Raw genomic sequence first — 23,359 nt, 5'->3', positions numbered from 1 at the left:
CAGTCCTCTTTTCATTTAAAAAAAAAAAATGACTTATTTCTTCAGTACCTCTTGAGTCGCCTTGCTACACTTTCATTTAGGATTTTGAATTCCAACTGGAGGACACTTAAGGAAATGAGCCTTTAGGAAGAATTACAATTGAAACATGAAGAGAGCAAATTATACTAAAAAGTGTTGAATAACACCAGGCTGCCTGGCTATGCAAAAAAGTATAGCAAAAAGAAGTATAGCAGATTACCAAGACAGGCTAAGCATGCTTTTCTTGAATTTGCATTGTTCCTTGTACTTAAAATGCCCATACTTAGACCTTGAGAACTTCGCATCATCTTGATATAAAGCAATAGGGTTTGGTCCAAATGTAGGATTGGTTATATGACATTGAGAAAATGTGATTTGATTTAGATGTGACTGTAACTAAAATAATATAGTCTGCTGTAATTATGATTGGAGAGGATCTCGTACAGAATGAGAGAACTCCTTGCTGCAATAAATCTATTGATTTTTCTGTTAGGAAATTAAAGAGGTCTTCTCAAATTTTTGCTTAGGACAACGAATTAATACTTCTTCAGGGGGCAGAGGGAGGATGGGAAGGATATTTCCAGGACAGGTGGTGCCTGAACATGACTACAGGCGTGGGAAGCAGGCTCACTGAGTGGAAAGGAGAAGAAGGCCATTCCAGACGGGAGAAAGTAGCTCCAGTGCAGGCTACGATGTGGGCAGCTGCTTGCCACATTCTGGGATCTAAAAATAACTCAATGTTATCAGAGCACAAAATATGAGGGAGTTTGTAGATGAAGCTGATGGTATAGGATGGTGGCCAATCAGAGCATACTTTCCAGGAATTAAGGTGAAGACAAGATCTTATTACCCTATTGAGGCCCACAATCACCTATTTCTACGTATACCTGTTTAACACCATGGCAATCAATAAATTGGAGTCTGTAGGGATGTTCATTGACAGATGTGGTAACAATCTCTGGAGAGCTAAAGACAAGTGCTCAATCTCCTCCCCTCCTGTGTACATTTCCTAATATTATTAGCATGTATCCTGGTGACTTGATATACGTTAGGATGAAGAGAATGTTCCCTGGTCTCTCTCTTATATTGACCAGGAAGAAGAGAGCTTAAGACATTGTATAAGGGCCACTTGGGTGGCTCAGTGGTTGAGCGTCTGCCTCTAGCTCAGGGTGGGATCCCAGGGTCCTGGATTGAGTCCCTCATCGGGATCCCTGCATGGAGCCTGCTTCTCCTTCTGCCAGTGTCTCTGCCTCTCTCTGTGTCTCCCATGAAAATAAAATAAAATAATAAATAAAATAAAATAAAATAAAATAAAATAAATAAAATAATTAAATTAAAATAAAATAATAAAATATAAAATAAAATAAAAATCAATAAAATAAAATAAAATAAAATCAATAAAATAAAATAAGATAAAATAAAATAAAAAGACATTGCATATGAAGACCAGAAGGCTGTGTTGCCATAGACCAGGAGAGGGGTTCATAGACTGTTGGCTGTGAACTCTTAACCATTATCACAAAAAGGTTATGGACCAATTATTCTAAGTACCTTTATCAAGTTAGGCCAATGTTCCCCAACATTGAACTGGATGAGGTGAGTTAGCAGCTTCATATGGGAATTTAGCCACTCAGTTATTTTGACATGTATTTTGCCACCAATTGATTCTAAAAGGTAGGAGTTCTTAAAATCGTGTGTCTGTGAGGCACTGCTGAGGACTTCATTTTTGCTTTCCATTTGTTTTGTAAAACTGAGGATGATTCTCAGTCATACTCCCTCAGAAAAAAAAAAGAAAATCACAGTCTTTTTGCTGGCATAGAGCTCTGCACCCTGGCAGTGCCTCAGCCTGTAAGCAAGGAGAGTGCACGGATCACTTCGGCAGGGCCTAGGCCCGCCTGCCCTTTGCCCTCGCGTGACCTAGGCCTTCAGCTGCGTGCACAGCTATATACCCCCACCGGGCACCTCTGCTCTCCTAAGAGACTGCACATGCCGGTGAAGCACAGAAGAGATTGCACTCCCGTCCACACTGAGCCAGGACCAGAGGAAAGTTGCTCTCCAGGTCTTTCCATGGCCTAACGGACCATGCGCATCAGTTATGATAAAGTTCATTCCGAGAAAGATTCCTTGAAAGAAACATGAGGAAAATGGCCTGAGGGGTGTGTGGTCCATCCTCCAATCTCAGATGTTCCCTGCTAGACGGGGAGGTAGCGGCCCTGAGGGGCAGTACCCTTTAGCCTGCCGTCAGCTCCGCTGCCCCCCCCGGCCCCCCTCACAAGCCTTTTCCTATAAAATTGTTCTCTGGCTTTATGCCCTTGCCATGCCTCAAGGGGCATGATGGAAAGCCCTGCTGTGTCTCTGGGGAGGGTGCTCTTGGGGACGGTGCTTTAAATGTTGCACGCTATCCCCTTAGGGGTAGCAACTGGGGGAATGCTCCAAATGAACTGGAAGTAGATGCATCTCTCCTAGGGAGAAATTTTATCCTCCCTTGTGTAATCTCTGAACCACTTAACTAATCACATTTTCTTACTTGCCTTCATTAGAAATTGCTAGTTGAGTGTGTGGCTCTCCGCAATCCCAGTATCAAAGTCTGACACTCTGCCAGCACAGCGTGCATTCTGTGTACTTCCTCCACTACCATCTCTCCACACCCTATTTTACATTGTCCAAATATCAGCACTCACTTTAAAAAAAAATATTTAATTCTTGTATAATGCATGATTTTTATCCTAAATTCATTTTATTTATTATTTTTAAAGATTTTATTTATTTATTCACGAGAAACACAGAGAGAGAAAGAGAGAGACAGAGACACAGGCAGAGAGAGAAGCAGATTCCATGCAGGGAGCCTGATGTGGGACTCGATCCCCGGACTCCGGGGTCATGCCCTGGGCCGAAGGCAGGCATTCAACCGCTGAGCCACCCAGGCGTCCCCCCTAAATTCATTTTAAATTGGCTGTTGGTTTAATTAATAAATAAAACTTCAATGATATAAATAATATCATGAAATAAGTAACATGAAATAATAACTTAGCAAATAAGTAGCATGAAATAGTGTATTTTATACTACTATAAATGAATATGCTTATGAATATTGTTTGTTTTATTTTTTATTATTTGCATTATATTACTTCTACAGTTAATGCATATGAATAATAAACAATATATTCAATGACATAGTAAATAAAATGCCAGGGATACTTATTATGTAGAATCGTCTTACTGTTGAAATTGAACTGAAATAATTCTGACCTCTTATTCCTTTACTTCTATAAGATGATTGAGTTTGAGTGGAATGGAAAAAATAAATCAGAAACTTTTGGGATTGTTACACATCCACCATGTCATTCCCCCCAAATTCAAAAAATTAGAAGAGATAAAACAATGTGGTACAAGCCTGAACACTTGAAAAATGGAGATCATGGGAAAGACACTCTGGTCTTTTAAACATTTTTCTGAGATAATAGAAGAAGGAAGGAAGGAAGGAAGGTTAAGTAAGTATGTTATATAAATAGATGTGCTTACATTTATTATGCATTATATGTTTTTCATTCTTCCAAGTCTGTTCCACCAACCAGAGTAAAGCCAACACTCCACAATGTTAAGATCTTACACACGATTGCAAATATGTTCAAACATACATTTTGACTTGTGGGAACACCAAATTAAAAGCTTGTGGACTTCATTCAAAATGGAAGAAATGCCTCAGACTGTTTTAGATGTCTTCCAAAGTATGACCCATAGGATCAGGATATATTTTCATCCTCAATTTTAGTTTAGACGTCTAGTAAACAATAGGGTGTGACATTTGAGGGTTTCATGCTTGAACCACATTTATGGTTCCCCATTGATCATAAAATGGAGGTTGTATCTTGTATGGCAAGAACGATGTGGACACTACTGGCCAACTCAACTTGACTCACATCCATCCCCCACCCTTATTGTCAGTTGCAGTAAGGATGCATGAGGCTGTGCATGTTCTTTGGGGCATTAAATGGGGGGAGGGAGGATAATGTCACCAGGTCCTACAGTGACTGGAAGAGCCGACCAATGAGCTTCCTTAGCTGTGCACTTCAGCACCATTTACGTAAGTGGGTTATGTCAACTCCCAAGTGACTGAGGTTATTTTCATGGTGATGGTCCACAAGCAAACATTCCAGGAAAAACCAAGGTTAGGGGAGGAACTTGCAATCCACCCGAGTAGCCAAACTGACACATAAAAGTTATTAAAAGACTATGTGGAAAGTGCAAGGCAGTAGGAAGTGTGTCATCAAATGCTGGCTGAGTTTGAGCATTCTGAGATAGGCTCTGTGGCCCTGGCACAGTGTGTAACCGTAAATAAACATTATTACATGTCTTGGTCAGCAGCTGCCAAGACTGGCACTTCTGGCCCAAAACAAAGCTCTCTCAGTGTGGACCACTAACACCTCAATCCCACACACTCCATTAGCCAGTAGCTTATTGTGACCAAGGACAACTGATCGAGTACCTTTGTTTTCTGGATCTCTTAATCTTGTGTATCAAAATCACTTGTTTCACATTATGAAGTGAAATAAAAGTTTAATCTCACAATTCTGGGAAATATGTTCTATGGAGCATTCATTTGAAAGAATTAATAAAGAATTCATAAAAAGGGTATATTGTTGATTTAGGAAACACAGAGTAAAACAAAGTGAAACCATTTTCCTGACAGCAAGAGTTCTGAATTCTTCATACATTAATGTGTATCATAAATCTTTCAAAGAGAAGAAAAAATATTCACTGTTGCTCTTAGTTGTTTGACCAAGTAACCCTGTTTTTCACATTGTATTAACACTGCTTGAGAATGATGACTCATCCAAGTCTTGGTAAATGCTGCCTTAAAATTATGATCACAGCTCATGCAATCATATACCTTTTGAGCTTGAAGACACTATAGAGTTGGTTCAATTTAAGCCTCTTGTTTTTTTTTTTTTTTAAGATTTATTTGTTAATTTTAGAGAGATAGCACAGCAGAGAGGGGCAGAAAGAGAGAGGGAGAGAGGTTCTGAAGCAGACTTCCCATTGAGCCTGGAGCCTGCAACGGAGCTCGATCTCACAACCCTGAGGTCGTGACCTGAGCTGAAACTAGGAGTCAGATCTTCAAATTACTATGCCTCTCAAAGCTTCTTATTTTAAAGACAAAGGAACAGAATATATTGCCTAAGCCCAAACTGATCAGATACATGGGTTGTAATCCCCGCTTTTCTTTATCAATGCCGTAACCATGTACAACTGCGGTGTGAAGTGATTGTGTTGGTGCTGGGAAAATTAATGAAGGAGAGTGTAATGCACTCAGAACAGTTCCTAGTTCTGTCTCCCCCACATTGGCTCCATGACAGTAGAACCAAAGGAAGATCCAAACTCCTCACCTGTGTGCTTCTATCTGGGGGATTTTCATCCACCTTGGAGCATGCTTATAGTTTGCATTTAGAAACCTGATGCTTGTTCGTTTGTTTTCCTCTTGTAGATAATTACTTGACCACTCTCGGCTGTCCCGTCTGCAGATGCCATATTTTTACACAGAATACGACAGATGGGGTCTTTTCCTCCTTCCTTGAGAGTATGTCTACTAGGCTCCATACTGCTTTACAAAGAGGCTGGCATGTGTGCCATGAATGTCCAGCCCTTTGAAAAGAAAAGTTTCTTTCTTACTAACTGACTATGGTTTCTTACAATGACAAGATATTAATGTTCCTCTTGAAGGGTATGGTAAACCATTTCCCCCTGAGTTAGAGCATTGTAGGTCCTGGAAGAGTTTCACATGACACCAGCCATTAACACCTACAGGAGAGGAAAAAATCTCCCTCTACCCTCGCAGGTTCTGTGACTGGCCTAAGAATTAAACGGACACAAGACAGAGTAACAAGAGAAAAGCATACACATTGATTTAATATTTCTATGTGTACAGAGGAAGCAGAAGAAGGAACATGGAAGAAGACATTAGCCAAAAGCTTATATACTTTTATATAAAAACTGGTAAAAGGGGGGCATGTGACAAGACAAGGAAGGGGCTTGGACAGTAAATTGTGGGGCAGTGACTGGGAGATACATGGGGGTGAGAAGTAATCAGAGATTGAGTGATTTTAGTAGATGTGTTTGCACAGGTCCATTTGGGCATGGACAAACATGCTTTGATCTTCCTTGTCCAGGGAAGGCACTCTGTCATAGGAAATTTGGTGATCTGCTTTTAGGTACAAAGTGGGAGTTCAGAGAGCCCTTCCTGCATCTACAAGTGCTTTCAACATGAAAGATGTCTATGCTAATTCCACATATGTAGAGGTGGCATGTTCTGAACCCCTTTATGCTCATTGCCAATATATAGCTGCTCCAAGCCCTGGGAGGTATGAGGAGATAGTTAAGGGTCTTCTTTTGGGAGAAGGAGGTACCCTTCAGGGATGGGCTGATGGAGGTCTCAGAGCATCTTAAATGCTTAGAGAGATTGTGTTGAGAGTGGGGACTTAACAGCACTGACGTGAGCCCAAAAGACCAAGAAGAGGCAAAAGAATCAAGATCTGGACAGTTGTTAGCAGTAGCATGGCAGCCAGGCATGAAAAGCATGAGATAATTTGCCTTGACTCAGCAGAATGGGGCTGATTAAATGATATTGGTCATACTAGGTGAAGAGAAAGTCCCAAGTCTTAAACGAAGTTCCCAAAGTCATATTTTTTTTTTTAAAGATTTTATGTATTTATTTGAGAGAGAGAAAAAGAGAATGAGCTAGAGGGAGGGGCAGGGGCAGAGAGACAGGGAGAAACAGATTCCTGCTGAGCAGGTAGCCCAATGTAGGGCTAGATCTCAGGACCCAAGGACCATGACCTGAGCCAAACGCAGACTATTAACCGAATGAGCCACCCAGGCACCCCCCTCAAGGTCACACTTTTTTTTAAAGATTTATTTATTTGTTTATGATAGACACAGAGAGAGAGAGAGAGGCAGAGACACAAGAGGAGGGAGAAGCAGGCTCCATGCCGGGAGCCCAACGTGGGACTCGATCCCAGGACTCCAGGATCATGCCCTGGGCCAAAGGCAGGTGCTAAACCACTGAGCCACCCAGGGATCCCCGAGATCACATTTTTAAATGAATTTTCTGGGGGCTTCTGGGTGGCTCAGTGGTGGACCGTCTGCCTTCAGCTCAGGGTGTGACCCCGGGGTCCTGAGATCAAATCCCACATCAGGCTCCCCACATGGAGCCTGCTTTTCACTCTGCCTGTGTCTCTGTCTCTTTCTCTGTGTCTCTTGTGAATAAAGAAATAAGATCTTAAAAAAAAATAAAAGGATTTTCTGGTCCAGATATGATGTAACAACACCTTGAGACAGACACAGATGTTTGTGCAATGTAACTAAAGTTAGATGGGCTCATGGTTTCAAGGAAGGACTGTTCTGATCCACGGTCTGTGTTTTACAGTCTAATGATAAAGCCCAGACTCCTCCATGCTGCGCTAAAAACAAATAAACCACTGCCACCAGAAGCCCATGGATTTAATCCTCACACACACTACATCGTTGTGAGGTTTGGGCTGCGGGATCTTGTCTTTGTCAGCTTGGGCTGCCAGAGCACAATCCCCAGGACTGGGGCCCAGCTTGGATCACAGCAAACACAGCTGGGGATGGACAGCAGACAAGCAGAGGCGGGTGTCCCTGGACAGAAAATTATCAAGAGGGGACATGGGGGTGCAGGGATTCTTGCTAGGACAAAGTACCGGGATTCTGGTTGAAGGCAAGCCAGAGAGATCAGGCCTTCAGGGTGGAGGATGACAAATCTGATCAGATACAGCAGGTGGAGGGATTTTTGCAGAAACAGCTGTGCAGGCCTGGAACGGATGGGGAGCCAAGGGTGAGTCCTGGTCGTGGAGCAGGCTCACAGGAGCCAGATTCTCATCTCTTTTGGTCAAGGATATGATCTTTGTCATGTCCAAGCTTGGGGTAGAGATGCTAGCCTGAGGTCTTAGGCTCCCCTGTGACACTGGAAGAGCCAAGAGCTCCCCAGAGTGTGAGTCCTAGATACTGCTGCCGGGTGGAGAACCTGCCATCCAAGGAACTCTGGCCATGATCCCTAACTGCTTTGCTGATTCATATATTACGTGTGTGTGTGTGTGTGTGTGCATATTTATTTATTTCTGAATTCTAATCTTTTATCTAAAAAAGATTTTAGATTACTCCAGATAGGCTCAGACACCCCTTGGCAGTGACACACTTCCCCCCCCCTGCAGCCCCCACCTCCTCCTTCCCCATCTTCATGCGTGAATTAAGACCTCCAGCTCTTGGTTCTGTTATCTGACCAAGAAGTCTTGTCAATTTTAAAAGGTTATAACCTTTTAACAGACGTTTCTGCTGTTTTCTGCACACTTTCTAATTTCTCATCTGCTTTCCCTGGAAATCTGATGCTTGATTTGGACACAGTTCAATCCTCTCTCCTTATAAAGGCTGCTGAATAAATGCTTCAAATTTAAATTCTGCCCTTAGCTTAGACTTCTCTGGCTTTCTTAAAAAAAAAAAAAAATCATTCTAGAAAGCATATACAATGTACGCCGCTGCCATGACTAACCCTTTTTTCCCTTTAATCCTTTGACTCGCGATAGAGAATTGCTTCCAAGTCGGAAATTTCCAAAATAGTTACATTATAAAAATAATACTTCTTTAAAATACGTTAGTTGCAGAAAAAGCACTGGGGGAAAAAAAACAGAAAACGGAAAGTCACAATGAGAAAAACTCCCTTTAGTTTAAACCTATTAATGACTAAAGCAACTAGCCTGGGAGGCTTGTTTTAGGCAGACGTTCTACAGCATTACGTCCCTTGACAGATCGCATTGAAAAAATACGTGAGCTCCTGGTGCATTTTTGGTTCCCCTGTGCTGAGTGGTGTCCACACTGTGCTCCCCTGAATCCTCCTGACCATGCTGCCATGCTCCCATTTTGCAGAAGAGGAAGTGAAGGCTCTGACTCGGGACCCAGTGTGCTCATGCCACCCAGCAGGTAAGGGGAGATGCCGTCCTCCCGGGGACAAAGTGCTTCTGAAGGGCAGCTGCCAACACTGCCCGCTCTTTGTCATTGGGAGTTGCCGTTCCCCGTCGGTTTCTGGAAAGCACCCAGTCCTGTGCTCTTCACGCTCTGCCCCAAGGGACCCCCAGGTCTCAGCTGACTTGTGTGACCGAGTGGCTTCCACGCCCAATGGAAATGAAAGCATCGGCAGCATCAATTCTTGAAACTATAGCTAACTTCCCAAAACACGAGCACTTTCCAGGGGAAAGCCCAGCTGAGAAGGGCTGCTTGAGTTGTTTCCGGTCATACAGCCAACCAGCTGTGGAGCGAGATTCCCCTTCTGATGTTCTTGAGGCTACACTAGGATGGCACACGATTCATTAATAAACGTGTTTGAGATCAGTTTAGTTTTCCTCCGTTACTCTTTCAGCTTCTTTGAGCATCCGTGAAAAAGAAAAAGCAAAGCTCAGTGTCCTGGGCATGCCTTCCACAGTGAGGTCCCTTGGAGGTGACAATGATCCTTTGAGATGGAAAGGAACGGGGTCAGTCCAGCGCACTCTGCAGAGGGGGGCAGGTGGGGTCCCTACTGGTGGGGCAACTGGTAGACCTTCTGCTACCCCAGGGAGTGCTCAGGACTCTTAGAGACTCACTGACAGTAGCTGGCAGGTGAAAATAAAAATCCAAAGTCCATCTATTAAAAAAAAAAATTGGAACTAAATGCAAAGCAAAATCCTGTTCTGACCTATTTAGAAAAAAATACAATTTCTCAAAGAGTTTCAGTGAAAAGCAAAGGATCGTGGTGAGGAACTGGGGAGAAGTAAACTCCAAGATAATCAGAAACTCGACTTTGCATGAGGATTTTAGAACAAAATCAACAGCTTTAATTGGCCCCAGATGTTAATAGGTAGCCAGGGGCATATTAGGGAACAGAGATGAAGAGAGCTCCATGTTCCATAATAGAAATATTTTGCTTCAAGTGTTGAACTGCTGTAAGCACAGCTGCAGATGTGTAATGGTTGATCGTTTTCTTAGCATCGCTCCTTCCAGTTCTATCTGTTACAAAGGACTTTTATTCCTCTTGGTGTCATTTAAAATCTAGGAGGGAATAGATTGAATTTTAAAGGCGTTTCCTGGGGTCAACTTTAAAGACGAGGAAACAAGGCAAGGCTGGAGAGTCCAGCTGTGCTAGGGTCTTCCCCACCTCCAACAGGAAGGCGGCAGTCAAAACAAAGTCGTTCCAGCAAGTCTGGGGGGCCCTATTACTTGCCCCATCAGCTGCCCATTTTCCCTGTTCCTGATGGCTGGGCCCAGCTTCTTGCAAGTACTCAGCCTTTGCCCAATTCCAAATACACCTCAAACTTAGGTTGGACATCGATTCCTACTGGGGGTCCTGGTTGAGAAACATTTAATGAGTTTCTCCTCCCAAAGCGATGTTCGTTCTCATTAGAAATTTCCTCCAAACCATAAACCCGTCCAGACCCGGAAAGGGTTGAATCTATAATGCTAAAATTTTGCTCAGTGCGATAGTCCTCGAAAGGAGTGGAAAGAGAGATTTAGGGACCAGTTAGCAGTTCCAGGGCCTCCTCAAGGTCAGCCCCTTGTTCCAAGCAGTTCTCTGTCCATGTGCAAGCCCGGAAACAACGTCTGTACACTCAGGAGGGTAGCACATGGGAAGCATCCTCACTGCAGGCTGCCCGGTGCATTTGCAGCCTTGCTCTGTCCTCAGTAGCTATTGTGCGTGCCCTCTAATCACAGAGGCTTTCACATGGCATGGGGAGGGGGCCGTGTCCTGTAACCATTGCCCCTTCGCCCCTCTGTTCAGGAGGTGGCAGGTCCCAGGGACCCACAGTTTGTAGGCAACACCTCAGGGAGGGTATGAGTGTCCATAAGCTGTGGTCCAGGACAGAGAGTATCAGACACAGCACCCTCCCCCCAGATACGCCGATTTGGCATATTATTTTGAGTCAAGGCACTTGAAAAACAGGTGCAAACAGGACACTCTGACTTTCCTTTTTCTTCCTGAAAGAAGGAGGTAAAACTCCCACGTGAGGGGGGCCCTCCCTGACCCAGGAGGAGGAAAGCTGAGAACTCTGTACGCACCAACCTGGGGAAACGACACTGTCTTCCCAGTCACTTTTCTATCATTAAGTGTCTTAGCCCAAACCGGTCTTGTCACCTTTTCACAGTTCACTACCCCTTGCCCAACGCAGTGTAAATACGTTCAGTCATCCTCCTTCTTGGGAGCATCATTTCCTTAAGAAGATTCCCCTGTCACGTAAAACTTCCATTAAGTAAATGGGTCTGTCTCTCTCTTGCTAATGTGTCTTGTGTTACCTGGAGCCCCAGCCAAGGACCTAGGAGAGTAGAAGGAAAAATAGTCTCTTCCTCACCTGCAAGTCGTTAGGGATGAATCCTGTTCCCCAGTTCTTTGCTTCCAAATCATAGAGGCCGGTTCTCTTGATTTTGCACCATCTGTGAGTGAATGCCCCCCCCCCTTCTCGTGGCAGGATTTCCATCAGTGACACCCACTGTGAGTGCTGGCCTCGGGGTAGGTCTCTTACCCATGACCGCCTTTCAAGTCCTCTTCAAACCTCCTGAACTCAGCCCCTATTCCACCCCTGAAGTAGCTCAGAATACCCTCAACCTCTCGTTCTCATGCCCTCCCCGAATCCATAAGCAAATTCTGTTTAACATTGAAAACACACCTAGCACTTCTCACCATCGCTGCTGGGCTGTTCAGATCCAAGCCCTGCTAAATCTTGCCCTGATTATTGTGTAGCCCCCTCACTAGGCTCGAGTTAAGCCACTGTCCCCTCTGGTCTAAGCAGTATATTCGGATCATGTCGGTTCTCTACACAAAATATCCTATAGGCCCCTCTCAAGAGTCCCTAGAAGGGCTACAAGACCCTTGTTTCATCTGAGACTGAAACACCAGCCTCCCTGGCTCCCACCCTCTAGGTTTGCTCTTCCCTCTGCTCATGTGGGATGTTGTCTTCTTGGATTCACTTCTTCCAAGGCTTTTCTCATGTGTTATTTCTTCTTCTGAGTCCTTCTCTTCTGCCTTATTTACAACTGGCCCCTCTGTCCAGTGGCAGCCTCCATCCTTCTGCTTCTCCCTTATAACACCCACCTCCACCCACCATGCTATCCGTTCTGTTGATCTCTTTATATATAGTTTCTGACTGTATCTACTAAATGTAAACTCTGAATGGCAAAGATCACTGGATGCCTTGCATTGCTTAGTCTCCACTTCCCAGTAAAATCTGTGATACCTAATGGGCATTCAATGAATATTTATCAACTGACTGGTTGTATAAAAGGGCTGAGCAAACCCAAACTCTCTGTCCCGATTTCTCTGTGTGTCAGCTCTCCGAGCCCTGTCCTGGTTGCCTGGGGTTCCCCCAACGAGAAGCCTCTATGCGAACACAGCCTGATTCTTTACCGTTGACAGCGTACCTGTTCCATCTACCCAGAGGAACCTTGCACGCTTCCATGGTCCCTTCTGAGACTGAAATCAGCCACCAGGAGATCTTTATCTTCTGTGGAAGCAATTTTATCAATATAAATCTCCATCATTATCAGAAAAAGACATTAGGAGGAGGACATTCTGTTTCCTGAATTACCCAGGATTAGATTAACAAAGTTCATTTATTATTAAACTAAGGTACTATTAGAATATACTACCGTAAGGCAGGACCGGGTTATGGAGTACTAAATGATTCAAAAAGAGTATTAACCCATGCGTTCTCTAAAAAATTCAAAATTGAAAACACTGTGGAACTCATTTCCAAGAAATAAAATAGAGTATAGATGCCATATGCTTAAACCATTAAAAATAATTGTTACTTTTAAAAATAAATGTCAGCTGTAAAAAAGGTATAAATGAGGGGAAACTGCAGAGGCCTTCTGCAAGTTCACGACTGAAAGGCGGTTGTATTCATTCACCTTCAAACATTAAACATGCTGGAAGCCCGGCCATCAGGAAGGGAAGCACGCAAGATCAGCGAGATCATAGGTCACTCCTCAGTGTATGGATGCATTTTATAAGCTTTATATATATTTTATATGTAGAGGTGCCACTGCCTTTAATACATAAAAAAAAGCAATGTGTTTAACAAGGCCTGCCTGTCACAGAAGGACAGCTCTGGCATCCTTGTATGATGAGAGGATGCTCAGTTGTTTGAAGGAGAGGGAGAAGGACCAAATATTGATGGCCTGTAAAGGAGGCGCCTTTTAGCAGTGACCCTACCTGGTGCACACAGCACACGGACGGGACGTTAATGGACAGGCCACTTGACAGAGGCACATACAGAGTTGGAGTAAAAAAAAAAAAAACTCAACCAACAGGAAAGTATGCACCTCACACAGCTGGTACCTCAGCACAGATGGTCATGGTGAAGGCAGCATGGGCTTGCCCTTCTTGCCCTCCATCCTCTGGCCTCACATCCCTTGGCCTGCAAACCAGCCTACCTAAACTTACACCATTAAAGAGTAACATCTCAACCCACCTTACAGCTCAAGAGGAGCAACTCCAATCTTTCAACTGAATTCAACATTTATAAATCCCATATGAGACTAAACTTGATGGGACTTGTTTGCGCGTGTGCCGCCATCACCCTGTGTAGAGAGAAAATGGCACAGCCACAGGATGAGTGTCCGCCGCTTAGAACACTCTGGGCACAGTGCACCTGCACAAGAATAATTAAAGTCGCCCATACATTACTTGAATTACTTGAAAGAAGTTGAACTGATTCTAAAATTACTCATCTTTAGAAATGTTTTAAAATATGTCCTTCATACCATCTAGGATAGAATATTCCAACATAGCTACTGGTTCACTGACAGAGTCCTTAAGAGATTCTGGAACTTTGGAGAGGCTTTCAGGAATCATGAACCAATAAAAGCAGTTCTTGAACCTTTGTCAACAAACATCCAAAGGATTTTAGGGAAGGGTGAGCCTAGAGTGTGCTCCATTTTTCTGACCTCCAGGCTTTAGCAGGTACACATCCTCCATTCAGCTCAGGTAGATTGAGGGGGAATTCCACTTTGGGCTCTGCTGGCATAATTGGGCTCTCCTCAAAAAAAAAAAAAAAAAAAAAAAAAAAAAAAAAAAAAAACCTAGAAAAGCTGAGCTAAACCCAGCTTTTTAAAAAATTAAGTAAATAAATAAATAATACAAATTAAGTTATAAATTAAGTAAATACATTAAGTAAATAAATAAATAATACAAAGATACATTTATAAATAAAATTTCAAGCCATTAGAAATTTCCAAAGCAACTAGGACTTGAGACTTGAGAAGCCAAGATTCTAAAGACAGAGGGGATGGGGTAGGAGAGAGAATGTTTATAGAGAGAATTCATTTGTTCTTCAGATATTTGCTGGCTTTTAAGTGGTTCAGGTTTAGAGGCCAAGAAGCCAAGCAAAAGCAAGAAGGAATTCAAAATCTGAGTTTTTTTGGACATCTCTCAGGAGATGGGAGAAAGCAAACAAACAATAAAAATAAAACTAGAGTTTAGACACGGGACGGTAATCAGAATGTGAAAGACCGCGCTTCTGCACCAGGATCTTTCTCAAGGTATTTGCCTACTTTTGCACAACACAGAAGCAAAGGATCTGCACACAAAGCATCTGTAAAGGTGGGCAGACCTTTTGCAACCTATTGCTACTCGGATCCACGAAGACAGAGTGGCTTGGACACACTGTGACTCTCATGGGGCCCCCATGGACACCGCTTAAAATGGGACATACCAGTCATATAAAAACTGAACCTGTCCTTGGGTCAGAGAAGCCCATGACTGGATTTAGATGCTGGGCCCTTATTCTGCTTTATTCCTGAAAATAGGGTGCCTCTCCTCCAGAGAGAGATAATAGCTTCCAGAGACTCTACAATTTCTTTTCATACAGGAGGCCCATTCCTCAATAAAAAATTACTATACTTATCAAAAAACCATACTAAGAGAGAAGACAACAAAAGTAGAACCACAAATTACCAGAGATGTAAAATGGGGTGAAAAGGGGCAGCCTGGGTGGCTCAGTGGTTTAACGCCGTCTTCAGCCCAGAGTATGATCCTGGAGACCTGGGATCGAGTCCCATGTCAGGCTCCCTGCATGGAGCCTGCTTCTCCCTCTCCCTGTGTCTCTGCCTCTCTCTCTCTTTCTCTCTCTCTCTCTTATGAATAAATAAAATATTTTTTTTAAATGGGGTGAAAAGTAAGACTCACTTCTTCAGACAGTGAGCATGTCTGTGGTGGTTCCCAATTGTTAGATTGAACTAGCCAGGTCTTTGGAATTCCAAGCAGAATTATGGCTGTGCCTTATAGAGTGTAGAGTAATGGGGTGTAGAGTAATAGAGTAGATGTGGTGCAGTATCTAATTAGTCACTGAAACCATCTGCCAATATCTTATCAAATCTCAGCATTATTTTTATTCTAGCATCCATGACCTTGTGGTCGGTCAGGTGAATCTCAGCCTAATATGATGACTGGGAAGAGAAGGGACAGGGAACAACTTATTGTATCTTATTCCTTTTTTTTTTTTATTATCCATGAATAAATGAAGTCCACATGTATCAGTCAAACTACAGTCTCTTCCTCTTAAACGATCACTGGATACCGAGTGCTTATGGGCAACATGATGTTGGGTTTGTCTTGTATTCATAGAGCCCAGCAGTCAGGCTCAGCAAGTTCTCAGTGAACTTGACCAAACAAGTTGTTAGCATACTCCACATCACTTCATGTGTCATTCAACCCTCTTTGCTTGCTAGTTAGCTACAGCTAGCTAGCTAGTTAGCTAGACAGAGAGAGAGGTAGGTAGATGGATAGATAGATTGGTTGGTAGGTAGGCAGGTGGACAGAGGCAAAAAGAGAAATAATTACCTGCCAGAGTTAGAAAAATGTTTGAAACTCATCTGTACTATCATCATCTATATGAGAATGTCCATCTTTTTTTTTAAGATTTTATTTATTTATTTTAGAAATAGATAGAGAAAGTGAGTGTGAGCAAGTGGAGGAGCAGAGGGAGAAGGACAAGCAGACTCCCCGCTAAGCGCAGAGCCTGATGCAGGGCTCCATCCCCTGACTCTGAGATCATGACCTGAGTTGAAATCAAGAGTTGGATACTTAACTGACTGAGCCACCTAGGTTCCCCACTCATCTTTCTTTGAACATGTCACTTCAATTTACAATTCTATGCCTGACCATTGTCCTTCCTTTTCCCAGAATGCTCTCCTACCAGGGTCCTGAACTTTACATTTTATAATCTCCTCATTCTTCGAGATACTGCTCAAAGCCATCTTTTCTAAAGGACTTATTTTCACCTGCAAGCAAAATTACCTATCATTTTTCTGCTTTTTCAAATATTTTACAAATACTTTTATTTATTTTTTTGTATATTTTTTATTGGAGTTCGATTTGCCAACATATGGCATAACACCCAGTGCTCATCCTGTCAAGTGCCCCCATCAGTGCCTGTCACCCCATTACCCCATGCCCCCCCCACCTCCCCTTTCCACTACCCCTTGTTCATTTCCCAGAGTTAGGAGTCTCTCATGTTTTGTCACCCTCACTGATATTTCCCACTCATACAAATATTTTTATTACAGCATGATCATATATTAATATTCACTTACAATTATAAATTAAATTTTACATATTTAGGAGAACTACTGAATGAAGCATAATATTAATTCAACTATTTAATAGGTAAAATTCATGAAGTTTTACATCAATTTGCACATACTTGCTTCCCTGGGTACCAACCTTATTATATAACTTCCCTTATACATTAAATACGAGTGTTCCTGAGGAACCTCATGTGCATCTGTGTAACTTGTTTTTTTTTTTTTGTGTGTGTGTAACTTGTTTTAAATTCATTTCATAAAAGTTCATTAAATAGTCATTAGAAGGGCTGTATTTTCTATATTTTTGAACTCTAGAATAGCGAAGTGTATTTTGTTCACTTTTCTATCTTTAAAAAGCCAGGCAAAAAGTGACAATATGTGTTTGATGTGTGCCATGAAAGCCTGAAGAAGAAAAAAAAAAAAAAAAAGGAAAAAAAAAAAAAAAAAAAAAAAAAAAGAAAGCCTGAAGAACATTTGCATGTTTGAAAACTCAACTTGGCCAATGACAACCCGGGAGTTATCTGGATATCACTAGAATGTTCTCCTTTGTTTAAGAGCAAAGGTAATTTTCCACATCCTTGAAACACTATTTGATAATGTGTGTGATATATACATACATATAGATAGATATCATTATATTGATATAATATTGATTTCAATATCAAAAAGTTAAATGGTTATCTATTCTCTAAAATATGCAAATGTAACAGCCTTCCATGTCACACAATAAAATAACATAAGGTATTTGAGAAGATGTCGTATGACTTGTCACAATCACTGAGTATTTTGAGTTTCCATCATGAAAGTAAAAGAAGAACTCACCCACATGCTGCCATTACATCAAGAAGAAATTCCATCACAGCTAATAGATTATTTGGACATCTAAGTTAAGCCACCTGAGGAATGTTTAGACTACATTTTGCCTGAAAACATATTTAAAGAAAAAGATGACTGGCGTTACACAAAGTGGTCAAGCATTTGGGAAATGAGACCCTTCTTGGAGCCCCACAGATGATGGTGCAGGAAGCCTGGCGCCCACAGAGCCACCATCCCAGCCCTCTTCAGGAATGCCTTTACATTTGTTTGGGTGGGGACACGGATGGGTGGGGGAGCTAGAAACGCCTTGTTGTGCAGAATTCCTGTCTGGTCTAGCGGACACTTAGCTTCCATGCACTCCCCAGGAAGACATGTGCCATGTGTCAGCTGCTGGCCACAGAGGGTTCGTCTACGAGTTAACATTTGGGGCAGGTGAGAAGCAGGAATCCCAAAGACAAAACAATTCAGCCTAAGATTTTGAGACAAGCATTTGGCATGCAAGCTATCCGCAGCTGAGTATGAGGAAGTGACTCGGAAACAGTGGCTTATGCCCATGAAGGAAAGGAAGCAGGAAACCACAGAATATTCCAGAACGCCAAGGGGGGGTGTGCCACTGGGAGCATGACACATGGAATAGCCTTTCCAAATGCTCTCTGTTCTTGGGCAGGTCTAGAAATAGGCTTTTTCATCCACGCAGTGCAGTTGAGGGTCAAAAATAGCAGGCCAGGTCCTCTGTTTAAGCCTGGAACTGCATAACCCTTGCGCAGACGGGGCACAAAGACTGCCCTGGATCATCTCCCCAGTTGCTCTTACTGCCCGGAAGAGAAGGAAAGTGCACTGACTCTATCTTGAGTGCATGCTTGTGTGCCAGCGTTTGCACTGGTGCAAGAGGAACCTCTGTGCGGTGCCCGCCTAGATGCGCCAGGTGTGGGGAAGCCTGGGGCCTAGGTGCCGAAAGGCAGCATTCGTCCTCATGGAAGATGCAGGCAGTGGGAGCGTGAATGTCTCCCCAAAAGGCTCTCTGTGTCACACCTCTCCGAATCCACTGGCCAGTAGTGGCCAACTGACCATTAGACCAATTGCTAAGGAGCCACCAGAGAAGTCTGTTGACTCAGGGCAGCTATGTTATTTAGAGGAAAGAGATATAGAACATATTTCATTAAAACTTGAGATGACCGGGGGCACCTGGGTGGCTCAAGTGGTTGAGTATCTGCCTAAAGCTCAGGCCTTGATCCCAGGGTCCTGGGATCGAGTCTTACATTGGGCTCCTTGCGCAGCTGGGAGCCTGCTTCTTTCTCTCGCTCTCCCTCGCCTGCTATGTGTCTAGCACACACATGCTCTCTCTCTCTGTCTCTCTCTCTCTGTCAAATAAATTAAAATCTTAAAAAAAATAGACTTGAAATGACCAGAGTCATTGCACTAATAAAACAATAATCCTCACTCTCACTGAGCTTTCACCTTGCTCCTGGCATGCTTCTAAGCTTTTATATCATCAGTCCTTCAACCTCTCAATAACCTCGTAGTAGTTTGCTAGGGCTGCCCGAACAAAGCACCTCACACGGGGTGACCTAACGGAAATTACTACCTCACAGTTCTGAGGTTGGAGGTCCAAGCTCAAGGTGTGGACAGGGCAGGGCCCTCCTGAGCCTCTGACGGGGACCTGTTCATGCCCCTATCCTGATCTGGTGCTTTGCTGGCGATCCTTGACATTCCTTATAGATGCATCACCCCAAACTCTGCCTTCATCTTCACACGGCGTTCTCCTGCGTGTGTGTCTGTGTCCAGATTTCTCTCCTTCTCAGATGCCAGCCGTACTGGACCCATTTTCACTTGATCACCTCTGGTAATGACCCTGTGTCTACACTAGATCGCATTCTGAGGAACGCTCTCCCATTCTACTCCATTGTAACTAATTTAAAATAGCTACATTTCAATATAGTTTCCTATTCTGGGCTTGAAATTCCTTATGAAATTGAATATTGTTTCAACAATGATGCTACGGCCTTCCTCTCTTCCTTTCTCTTTCCCTATCCCCTCTCTTTCCTTCTTTCTGGGATATCTTAAAATTTAAGACACTGCCAATTTCATATGTTCCAATCCTAGGACTTAGACATCATTATCAGATGCACAATTTGCAAACTGTTTTACTAATTCATGGATGCCAACTCAGGGTAAACACAGGAAAAATGAAACAATGAGAAACACCAGGAAATTCTTGCAAAGTAGTAGAGCATGAGAAGCTGTAGCTGTGTGCCTTTCACACAATCTATGTTAGGAATAGTCAGCAAAATTCCCCTGCTATGTCTCGAATTCCCAAGGAGAGAAAAGAGCTTGTTGACTTTTCCTGAGGGTTTTTTTTTTTTTTTTTTTTTAATGTTGTTCTGGGCATCATTCAGTAATCCAGTTGCTCCACAGAGTCAAGAAGAAGCTGACTTTCTGTTTCTGCCAGTCCTGGGAGGTATTTCCATTTTCCCCTCCATTTCTGTGATTTATCTATTCCTGCATTTAAGCCCATCCTATGCACTCTAAGCTGCTCTCCTGAAATGATGCAGAGCTTTGTCTGAGGAAGAAGGAGGCTTTGTTTTGCAAACACACGGGGATACCTATTCTTTGCATTTCTTTTCATCCTCTCTGAGATGGGAGATTCTATTTTCAGACTGAGTCTTGAGAGCCACCCACTCAGTCCCTAGGAGAAGCCAGAGACAAATTACAGAGTTATTTTGAGGGATGCAAAGACAGCCCCAGAGATCAGCAGGAGAGGCATGGGCTCTGCGCTCGAAGGAGAGCTTCTGATTTCAATCTCCGTGTGAGCATTCGCTATACTGGTTTCATCTCCCTCATTGTTTCAGCCTCTGTTGGGAAATGAAATCTTTCCAACATCAACTGCTTCCCTCTTTCAGAATTCTCAAATCCAGAGGCAGGCATTGACAAGATGACCGACTCAAGCAAACCTGCCACCCGGGTAATGAGCCTCTGTTTCCAAGCCAGGCTCGGTGCTCTTAGAGTACATTAACTGGTTTCACATAAACAATCCTGAACTAAAAAGATAGGCCAGCCTCAGCCCCATCATTTAGTTGGTAACAATTTTGGCTTTTATCCTACCCCCAACCCGTGTGTCCCTATCACACATTCCTCTGGGTCAGTTCCTTACCCTCCCTCAACCCTTTTTTCATAATCCTATCTTTTCTGATTACATGCAATTCGATTACTCAGCACAATTTACCACGTTCATAAAGGTCTTCCTGGCTTGTACAGAGAAGACCCAGAGAGCAAGAAGCAGATGATTTATTTGAATGTACAATCTCTTTCCAATGACAGCAATGATCTTATTCCAATTACTGATCTCATTGCAGTATGGAAACCTCATATAGAGGTGAATTACTATTATTTTAAGGTATTTTTGTAATTCTATCTTTAGTAATGAAAATGTTGAAATATTTAATATTAGCTTGCTGGATACAAAATAGATCTAATTGCATATCCTTAACTAATAAATCTCATTAAACATGGTTATTCCAATGCTATTCCCTAAAGTTAGGCAGCTGTAGATGGTCAGATTTAATAATCAAATGTTCTTGTCTTGAACAGAATACAAACGGTGCCTGTCCTTTGCCTACTTGTAGGACCCTGAATAGCATCAATCAGAATGTAAAATTGCATGCTAATGATGTTATTCATTAACATACATTTTAAAAATGAATCTCATTTTAGATATGCAAATACCTGGGTTAGCTGACTTGCTCTGAGATACAGTCAAGAACACACATCTTGACAGCCTACTGAACGGTCTATCCCATTAGAAGTTGTCATACAAATCCTCTAATACCAGTGCTCACCATATTCAAAATCCAAGGAAACCTTTTTACTCCTCCTCCAGCCTAATTCAGGGCATACACAAGGCAAAAAGCCATCCTGCGTGGTGGGGTCCACCCCCCACAACTCTTTCCTGGGTGGTTGATGATTAGTTGACACTGGAAAGGAAAGAAGGAAGGAGAGCAAGAGCTAGACCTACCCTTAATTAAGTTTTCAGTTTTGTCCAATCTTTAAATGTGCATCTTGTTTTCTTTCATGTGGATAAAATGGATAGTAGCTGCAAAGGAAAAAAAAATTCTATTCATCTTTCTCCCCAAATGAATCTTTCTGGTTTTTTTTCCTGTATTTTGACCCCCTCGAAGGGAGAACCAAATAAGGCACAAGATAAGTTCTCATTCTTGTCATGTTTTATACATGACATCTCACATTTCTCACAATCAAAATAGTGATCGTCTAGACATGGTTGATATTAAAGATCCAAAAAAAAAATTGTAAAGCCTGAGTTTGTCAAATGTTAGAAGTTGTGTTAGGATTCCCTTTAATTTCTTAGTATTTTACTCTTAAGCTGTGAGTGTGGGAAAGCCAGACTGATCTCCACACTTAACACATGGAGACATTCATAAGGGAAGGCAACGTGCCAATTTTATGGAGCAAACCAACAGAAAAATTCATGATCAAAGTTTCCCTTAAACGTTTTTGAAAAATGTCCTCAAGGGACGCCTGAGTGACTCAGTGGTTGAGCCTCTGCCTTCGGCTCAGGGTGTGATCCCAGGGTCCTAGGATCGAGTCCTGGATCCGGCTTCCCTGCAGGGAGCCTGCTTCTCCCTCTGCCTATGTCTCTCCCTCTCTCTGTGTGTGTCTCTCATGAAAAAATAAATAAAATCTTAAAAAAAAAAAAATGTCTTTGGGATCCCTGGGTGGCGCAGCGGTTTGGCGCCTGCCTTTGGCCCAGGGCGCAATCCTGGAGACCCAGGATCGAGTCCCACATCAGGCTCCCGATGCATGGAGCCTGCTTCTCCCTCTGCCTGTGTCTCTGCCTCTCTCTCTCTCTGTGACTATCATAAATAAATAAAAATTTAAAAAAAATTTTAAAATGTCTTTAAGAGAAATTAATGCTTCGATGTATGTTTCTGATGTGCAGCCCAGCGTGATCCTCGTTCTGAATTCTCATAAGGGGTCTCAGAGCACAGAACCAGGTTTTATCTGGCCGACAATTAAAAGCTTCTGTGTTCCAGGTTGCCGCATGCCACTCTCTAAGCCCTTAGCTGCTCCAGGTCAACCACGGCTCATTGACGTGGAAGCACCTTGGCCAGCGCCTTTCAACGGTGCTCTCTCATTACAAGTTTTCCTGGGTCATCATTTTCTGACCTGTGAGTCTGCAATTGTGATGGATAGGAACTGTGTTCCCGATATCAGGTGATTTATTTATATTGTCCTCTAGGTCGATAGAGAAATGATTGTTCCCTCGTTAACTTTTGGATTTTTAAGTCTTCTACTTAAGTCTCATGTTTTTGTGAAGTTGAAGCCTTGAAGATTGCTTCTCTGGGTTCATGCTGAATCCATCTGTGGATCAGAAGCAGGGGTCTGGAGCTGGTACTGGCCTTGCCCTGATGCCTGCCGTGGAGTTCAGGGGAAACATCAGGACTCCCAGCTTGAGAAAGGGTGTAAGCACTTAAGTCGTGTGGGATGTCCCCTCACTGCAGAGGGGTCTAGGCTGGACCTTCCTCCACTGGGTGCTGCCAGGAGCAGCAAGACGTCCCTTCAAAGTCCCCATGTAGACCATCAGTGCCAGTGTAAGACTTCAAGCAGCCCTAAAAATTCTCTTCACAAGGAAAAACACTTTTTTTCCTTTTCCTTCCTTCCCAGCCTCTCTCTGTCACCCTTCTCCGCTTCCTCCTTCTCCCTCCCTTTTTCCATCCTCCCCTCTCTTCTCTCTCTTTCTTTCTTTTAACAATATGAGGTGATGGATGTGAACTAAACTTACTGTGCTAATCATTTCACGCTAAATGTAAGTTAAGTCACCATGCTGTCCACCCTAAATTTGTACAGTGATGTATGTCAGTTATATTTCAGTAAAACTGAAAGTAGAAATCAT

Source organism: Canis lupus, chromosome 5 (genome assembly GCF_048164855.1).
Source record: "Canis lupus baileyi chromosome 5, mCanLup2.hap1, whole genome shotgun sequence".
Classification (NCBI taxonomy): domain Eukaryota; kingdom Metazoa; phylum Chordata; class Mammalia; order Carnivora; family Canidae; genus Canis; species Canis lupus.
The sequence above is the reverse complement of the archived record's forward strand: the minus strand, read 5'-3'. Positions refer to the sequence as shown.